This window comes from Herpailurus yagouaroundi, unplaced genomic scaffold, assembly GCF_014898765.1.
Source record: "Herpailurus yagouaroundi ecotype Mexico unplaced genomic scaffold, PumYag 211, whole genome shotgun sequence".
In the NCBI taxonomy this organism is placed as follows: Eukaryota; Metazoa; Chordata; class Mammalia; order Carnivora; family Felidae; genus Herpailurus; species Herpailurus yagouaroundi.
Window position 1 is genome coordinate 4,931,156 of NW_024412442.1, and position 8,652 is coordinate 4,939,807.

General features: G+C 44.5%; 1 long non-coding RNA gene across 1 annotated transcript; it reads right to left on the minus strand.

Moving 5' to 3' along the window:
• Nucleotides 1-542: 542 nt before the first annotated feature.
• LOC121016532 (uncharacterized) lies at nt 543-8,163 on the minus strand. The gene is made up of 3 exons (XR_005784338.1): nt 7,986-8,163; nt 6,175-6,177; nt 543-555 (listed from the first exon to the last, which is right to left on the minus strand). It is a non-coding gene; the product is annotated as an uncharacterized LOC121016532 (long non-coding RNA).
• Between the last annotated feature and the right edge of the window lie 489 nt (nt 8,164-8,652).

The following is an 8,652-nucleotide window of genomic DNA, read 5'->3' on the forward strand; positions in this document are numbered from 1 at the left end:
ATCGGAAAAAGGAACCAGTATCAAATTCCTAGAACAGTCGTGAACTTTGCAGCATATCGCAATCACCTGGGGAGATGTAAAAACTCCCAATGCCCGGGATTCACCCCATACCAATTACATCAGAATCTCCATGTGTGGGACCTGCACGTCGGTCATTTTTTAGAGCCACCCAGGGGATCCGATTGGCAACTAAGAGAACCAGATTCCAAAGAACATTAAAGGTTTTCGAATCAGAACAGCCAGAGAAGGTACCATAGACATCACTTTGGATTAACAGGGCAGTTGGTGTTTTGTTTAATGGGGGGGGGGGGGAACCACCCAAGATTTAGTGTACTAAATGAAGAACCACACTCTTAAGATTTTGACACCTGTGTCTTTCCCTGGGAATGAAATAATTAGAAGTTAGAACACCTGTGTGTGTTTTCCTCGCCTCAAATGAGATCCAGGTTCAATTATTTAGGGACTAGAGTCCAAAGAATCTGAAGGCACTAGAGAGCAGTCTAAGCAGGTTTGTTGGTTTTCTTTGGTACTTACACAACTTTCTACACACGCTCTCTGTGCCTTCTACAGCAGGTGTGTCCCCGGCAGCCTCGGAGCAAGGTTTTCACGGTCAAGGAATAGATGTCCTTGCTGCTGCTCCTTCTTCTTCTTTTAAGAAATAGACTTAGAAAGGCTTAGGGCCACAGGAGAGGTTTAAATTCACGCCACTAGAACAGATGCCAGCCATTTTTATGCAGACCGCAAGCTTTTCGAAAGTTCGATGGCTTTGAAGTGTCCCTTCAGCTGGGTTTGGTGTTTTGTTCGGTTTCTTGTTTGTTTTATCGCGGAGTTGTTGCAGAGGGGAGTATGGGACTGGGGATCAGCCTAGGAAGGTGAGCTCACCTGAATCGCATGGAGGGAGCTGCTTTTTGTCAAGACGGGGTCCCCCCTGCCTTTCCGAGAAGCGGAGGGGGCCGCCTCGCTTCAGAGGCCCGGAGAATGGGCAACACCACCATATGTTCTCACTTTTCACTCTAATAGGCAACCACCTGACCTGGCTTAAGGAGTCACCAAGATGCATTTAAATGGTGTGGGGATAGAATCCGGGAGTGGAAAGACCCGTGGCTTGGGAAGCAAGAGGGTTGGCCACGCTTGGCGTGGCTTTTCCAGTTCCTCTTCCTCTTCCTCCCCTGGCCTTCCGTGTTCTGACCTGGAATCCGGAGACCAGCCTCGGGCCCCCTAGATGTACAACCTCCTCACTGCAGGGACATGGGTAAGTCTCCTGCCATCCTCGGGCTGTCCTCCCCATCTGTCACCTTGGGTCTGGCCACATGAACTCGGCTCCTTTAACCGCCTGGCTGGGGTTTGGTCTGGAGGAGTGGAACATGGCCAGGGCGCTTGGTGCTTCCTGGTGGGAGCTTGTTTCCTTCTGTGGCTGGGTTTTCTAAACCAGCTCCTTGCAACAATTCAGCCTGGGGGTGGCGAAGAGCGTTAGACAGCGAACAGGTCTAGGTCCCAGCTTCCTACTTCTGCATCCGACTGACCCTGAGTGAAAGTGTCCACTCGTTTCTCCTTTTCTCCGTGTCCCCCCCCCCCCCCCCCCGGGCTTGGTATCCTGGCACTGGGACAATGTGTTCGCGTAGAGATCTCCCTACCAATTTTCCAGAGTCGCTGTAAAAAATTGGGCGTTGGGAATACTTTGTGTGGGTTAAGGGCCCTTTGTCGGGGGTTGAGACCTCTCTCCGCAAGTGGGACGCAGAGGAGTTTGGACTCCTTGTTTTAAAATCCTGCTGAAAATGAGGTCTAGTTTTGAAGCTTGTTTGTTTTTAAAAAAGTCTTTAATCTACATTTGGTGTCTTTGCTGTTAGGGGTCAAACATAGACTATAGTTCCTTTGGTTTGGTTTAAGAAACTGTGAGAACACATACTTATTCTCGTTATCTGTGTTCAGATCTCTTATGAGGTTAATCCAGATTAATCTAGCTGAAAAAAGCAGCCTGTCATCATCCAAGAAACATTTTAATAGAATCAATCAGTGGCCACCATAATTACAATTATGAAGCCTCGAGTTAAGCTGATGAAAGTTTTCTTTTTTTCCCACCTGGTCCTTTCCCATTTTCTTTTTTTAATTGAGGTGTAATTGACATACCATGAGTTTCAGGTGTCCAACATGCTTCTATATTTGTATATATTCCAAGATGATCAAACACAGATCTGGTTAACATCCATCACCGTAGATGGTTACCATAGACAGTTAAGTTTTTGTCCTAGTGATGAAAATTTCTAAGAACCACTTTCTTAGCAACTTTCAGATACACACTCAGCATTATTGACTATCGTCACACACACCCCGCCTCCCCCCCCCCCCCCAACTAATCCGCTCTCTGGATCCATAAGCTCTTTTTTTGGTTTGTCTTCTGTTGTTGTACTTAAGACTCCACATATAAGTGAGGTCCTATGGTATTGGTCTTACTTCACTTGGCGTAACGTCCTCAAGGTTCCTTCAAATTTCCAGAAATGGCAAGGTTTCATTTTTTTTTTTTTTATGGCTGAATTATATTCCACCATGTGCGTTTATCCCCTGAACTACTGATGGACACTTAACTTGCTTCCATAGCTTGGCCATCATACATGTGCTACAAACATGGGGTGCGTATATACTTGTGGGTTAGTGTGTTCACTTTTCTTCAGATAAATCCCCTTAAGGGGAATTGCTGGATCATAGGGTAGCTCTATTTTTAATTTCTTTGAGAAATCTCTGTAGTGTTTTCCACAGTGGCCGCACCTGTTTGCATTCCCACCAACTGTGCACGAGGGTTCCCTTTTCTCTGGGTTCTCATCAACCCTTGTTATTTTTTGTCTGTTGATAATGGCCATTCTGACAGGTATGAGATGGTATCTCATTATGGTTTTGAATTGCATTTCCCTGGTAATTGATTGTTGCCACCTTTTCTGTCCTCCTCTCTTGTGATCCTTTGTATTTCTGTGGTATCAGTTGTGACCTCGCCTCTTTCATTTCTGATCTTGTTCGAGTTGTCTTTGGGGAGATGAAAGGTTTGTCGATTTTGTTTACCTTTTAAAAAACCAGCTCTTCGTGTCACTGATTTTTCTTTTTTTTTTTTTTTTTTTTTTTCCTATTAAGTCTCTATGGTCTCTAGCCCACTGAGTGGTGAATTACATTCTATGCTCTGGGAAGAAAATGTTGTGAAGTTTGCACAGAAATACTAATCATGCTAATAGTGTGTGCGTTTCCTCTCAGACCATCAATTTCTCGATTACAAAATCCTTTAACTGGTACTTCACTAGAGCCTCCTAGGACTGTTCTCTTCAGTTGATGAATCGCATCATGTTAAACTCCTTTTAAACCCTGACTTTCAACTAATGGTCATAATCCATCCTGCTCAATCCAGCTATGCATTTGGGGGGTTAGCGATGGGAGAGATTAAAAATATCCGTATATTCTTTTTTTCGACTTTGCCATTCAGTGGTAAACTTACTACCCAAACTTCTATTGGAATTAGTCTCAGTCTTGGGTCTTGACACATAGGTCATGAAAGATTACCAACTTAAGAAATGCCCTAAGCATTCCCCAAGCTGCAATCCTTTGCAGGCAAGCCCAGGAAAGTTAAGGTCTAAATTAGAGTTTCAGAGTCAATATGGCCTTCCATATTCCATCTCAAGACTGAGGTGGAAACATCAATACTGCTACTTTGCCTGAAGTAGACAGAAATTAATGGTTTCCAGACTTGTTCCCATTGGAATTTGACAGGTGATTCTAAAGCTGATACCACACCCTAGACTGAGCCATCATAATCCCTTGGGATGGGTCACAGGTGTTTGTAGTGTTTGAAGCTCCCCAGGGGATCCCACTGTGAAAGCAAAATTTGGAACCACTGATTAATGGCATCCACAGAACTTGAGTTAGTTGGGGTATTGCCTGGATTTCAATCCAGGTGCTGAAAATCTCATTCCATATCCCTTCAGGAAAGGGATCGTCTCTAATAATGACAGTAGGTGTTTTATGGTCAACCTATGAAACACTTAAGACTAGAGTTCTCTGTGGCTATTTTGTCTCAATGAATGTGAACTACAACTTAGAGTAAAATTTCTTTTTACAAAAGTTTGGAAAAGTCCAGCCGTCCATCAAGGTCTTAAAACCATCTAATCATGATCTAGAAGAAATAGTAAAATGCATAGGATTATTCTACAACAGAGGACATGAAGACATATTTTTAATGCTTTGTGATTATTCCTTTTTTGATTTAAAATTGTATTTATGTAACTAAATCAACAATAACCTATGTAAATCAGGAAGTAATTTTTGTCTGAATTTTAATTGAGTTAATTTTATTACCTAATTTTTTGTAATTAGGTAATTAAAAAAAACTTTTTTTTAATGCACTTAAATAGTCCTCTGGGGGGGGGGGGGGGGGAGTAATGTAGTTACCGAACATTGTGGTATACTTAGGTATATTGTGAATAATATAAAGGCATATCCATTCAAGGGAAAACAGCAGGGGAGTTTACTGATGGGTGTAGCAAGTCCTTAATGAGCACATCTTACACAGCAAGCCTAGGATGGAGTTCTGTGGCTAGAAAGAGGAAGAAGACTTTTGTACTCCTGAGGCTTACAGTTGAATGGGAAAGACCGCCATTTAATAAAGACCAAGATAGCTCATTAGCACTGGAATAAGAGCTACTAAAAAGAACTTGGGAGAGCACGTGAGCCATCTAACTCCCAATAAGTGACAGGTCTGGGAAGGCCTCCCTGTAGAAGCTGAGACGGACACAAAATCGTCATCAGGAGAATGGGGAGGTCTCCTGTGAAATGCTGGGGTGTGTCTGAGTTGAAAATTCAGTAAAAAGAGTTTGCACCAAGAAGTATCTGCAAAAGTATAAAGTTTAATCGCACGCCTGAAAAAAATAAGTTACCATTTTTGTCACCATTGACATCAAGTGGGCTTTGGGGCCACAGGCACCCTGATCTCCACCCTTCTCTGCCACCTTGCAGCTGTAAGAGCTTAAGGACCCTCTTTTGCCTCTCAGCATCTCCTTGTCTCCCTGTTGTGTGGATACAGTGAACATTTCCATGTACTGCTGGGGTCATTGACAGAATCACCTGGAATTACCTATTCACTCAAGGCTCAAGTATTGGTGTAGGAATATTCAACCAGTGGTTGGTTGCTTTCCATGTACCCTCTATCTAGCTCTTCTGGGAGTGAAGCATTTTGATTAAGGGGATGTAGAGCAGCAGGTTCCAAAATTAGAATCCATTCCAGTATCCGTGGAAGACCTTTGAGAGACAGATGGGTAGGCCAGTCCTAAGAGCTTTTGACTGAGGACATCTTGAAAGTTGAAAGTTCCCTCAGGTGTTAGAGAAGGTGAGCTGAGTTGAGGACGGCTTACCTAAGAAAGCTCTAAAATTCTCATCCCTTTTGAAATGTACTCGGGAGTATCTGTAGGACTAAAACTGAACACTTTGACCTCTCGAACAAAAATTGACACGGAAAAGCCTTCATGATGGCAGAAGACCTGACACCATTGTAATGTGACGACAGCATCCTGAATGAACAAGAGGTCTGAAATTCTCTTCACACAAGGACGCACTGAAAACCCCTCCACACTGGAGTCTATGCAAAGATGTGGCAGGATGACCACTTAGTAGGCTAGTCCTTACTTTGTGCCCGGCACTATCCTAAGACCTAAAACCATGTGCGGATTCAACCTTGACTCCAAGTTCTACCTCAGAGTTGTGAATCTATCATCCATTTTGTGCTCTAAGGAAAACCGTCCCTTAAATCCCGAGTTTCAGTATCTTAGGTGTGTCTGAGCTATTTCTAGCTCTTAGGATGAATCCATGATTATAATTACACTAGATAGTTTTCTTCAAGAAGCTGAAACAACTCCGGCCTCAATTGTAAATAAATAGTAAATGGTAGCCATTTGTATAGTTATCACTACACAGGGTTTAAGGTTTTGAAGGCTGGGCTTAAAGGCAACTATAATCAGAATGCAAAAACATTGGAAACCCAGTACACATTGTGTATAGGTGATTTGGCAACTGGCCTTAAATGCGAGGATTTTATCCTAGCCTAGTTTAATATATTATGGTGCAGAAAGCATTGTCTTGTAGGAGGGAAATAGCATACGAATCTGACCGTGACTTTAAACTTTAAACTTTTTAATTCCTTAAAACTCCCTAGCCAAGAAAGAGCTTACACTATTTTTCACTTTAAAAGGGTTTACTTTCAGTTTTATTTATCTAGTATTTACCTCCTTGTGTTCAACACCAGAGCATTACATTTCCAATATATGTTGAATGGAATTTCATAAAAACTGTCTCAATGCAGAAACTGGATACTGCATTTTCCCAAGTCACCAGATAAACCTTTGGCCTATTTTTTTAAAGTTATTTTGAGAGACCAAGAATGAGTGGGCATGGGGCAGAGAGAGACACAGGGAGAGAGAGAGAATCCCAAGCAGGCTCTGCACGGTCAGCATAGAGCCCCGTGCCGGGCTCGAACTCACGAACCGTGAGCCAAAATCAGGAGTCGGATGCTTACCCGACTGAGCCACCCACGTGCCCCTGGCCTATTCTTTTTTTTTATTTTTTTTTTAATTTTTTTTTCAACGTTTTTATTTATTTTTGGGACAGAGAGAGACAGAGCATGAACGGGGGAGGGGCAGAGAGAGAGGGAGACACAGAATCGTAAACAGGCTCCAGGCTCCGAGCTGTCAGCCCAGAGCCTGACGCGGGGCTTGAACTCCCGGACTGCGAGATTGTGACCTGGCTGAAGTCGGACGCTTAACCGGCTGCACCACCCAGGCGCCCCGCCCCTGGCCTATTCTTAATGTAACTGTGAAACGACTTGAGAGAGCTACAGAGGTTTCAGATGATCGAATAACCAGCCCTATTAGTGGTGGCGAAGAGCCTGGACGTTGGAGCAGATTTCCTGGTTTCAGATCCTGGCTCCGTCGCTTTGTCATGTCACGACCTCCGTTGAACACCTTGAGCTTTTTTTGCCTCGGTTTCCTCAACTATAACGCGGGAGTAATAAACACCCCTACCTCGGGGAGAGGTGAGACTGGAGTGAAGAAGCCTATGTGGCTTCACCTGAAAGAGTCCCTGGTACCTGAAAGGTGTTCTGAGCAATTGCTGCTGTCCTGGTCCCTTCTTGCCAGTTGTATTGCTTATGTGGGAACAGGTGTCACTTGTGGCGGTCCCAGGTATGGAAAGTAAAACCTTCTTGAATCCCTCCAGCTAGTCCAACACAGTGGTGCATGCTCTGATGTTTTCATACAAATGCTAACTGTGTGGATTGACTCGCACCCCACAGCTCTGTGCCCATAGTGTTTACCCGATCAAGGGTAGGGGAAAAGGGAGGATCTGGGAAGAGAACAAAGGCAAGGAAGGAGGAAGATAAAGCTTGAGGTGTGCGTTAGTTAAAGTAAAACAAAACCCCCTAAATCCCCGGGGCTTATCACAATTAAAGTTTATTTCTGGCTCTGAGAAGAGGCGGGAGGGGGCAGGGGGAATCTGATGTTACCACTTAGAAACCCGGCTGGAAGAGGCTCAACCTGCAAGGCTGTCCTTGTTGTCCCGGAGAAGCTAGTGCAGAGGGGGTGTGTGTGTGTGGTTTGAATATAAAAACTTACTTTTAAGTCCAAGTGTGCAACAATGAAAACCTACAGAGTGCGATGGGAAAATCTGTAATCTGTTGCTTTACCCGATGTTTTCAAAACACCTTCCCTCAGTCATTATAAAATGGTTAAAATACAACAGAAGTTAAATCTGTAAGGAAGCCCAGTAGACCAGATGCTGTCATCAGGACTTGTGTGTTGGTGGTTCTGCTTTCATCCACCCCACGCCATCCCCCTCCACTCAAGCCACCTTGCCCAGAGTAACCTCCACTGCCTCCGCCTCCGCGGCCATAGCCACCCAAGCCATCAAGGTGCCATGTCCTCCACTGTAAATGTTACCCATTCCCGTTGTTCCAACAGACCCACGACCTCCCCGATGACCCACTCCAACTCTGCCATAGCCTCTCACTCCAGAACCTCCCATTCCAGAGCCGCCTCCAGGAGTAGAATTCAAGAAGAGTTCAATGTACCGATGTGCATGTGGTTCTTTTCTTCAGACGTGGCAGCTACAGCATCTTCGTGTGTCACAAGTTCCACGTCTGCGTCTCCTATGGCTCTGCCGTCAGCTCCAATATCCACATGCACTCGCATTGGATTTAGGGGTGAGAAGAAACGGCCAGTGTCCTCTTCAGCTGCACAAAAACCAGTTATGTGGCTGCACCTGACTGCAAGGGAGGCTGGGAACGTTCTTAGGAGGGAGGGAAACCTGGTTTGGTGAATAGCTAACCGTTTCACCCTTGAGGTTGAAATGGACAGGGTGGGAGACTACAGCTGCAAAGTATTAGAGAATCAGAATTCAATTTATTATTTTTTTTTATTTTGAGAGAAAGGAGAGCGAATGCCACGTAGCCTCTAGGTTCAGCATGGAGCCCTACTTGGGGCTCGATCCAGGACCCGTGAGATCAAAACTGAACTGAAATCAACAGGGGGACGCTTAATCAACTCCGCCACCCAGGTGCCCCTAGAATTAAAAAAAGAAAAACCGTGCGAGCTTTATGGAAAGAGTAAAGGAAGGAAGAAACCAGGAAAGTAG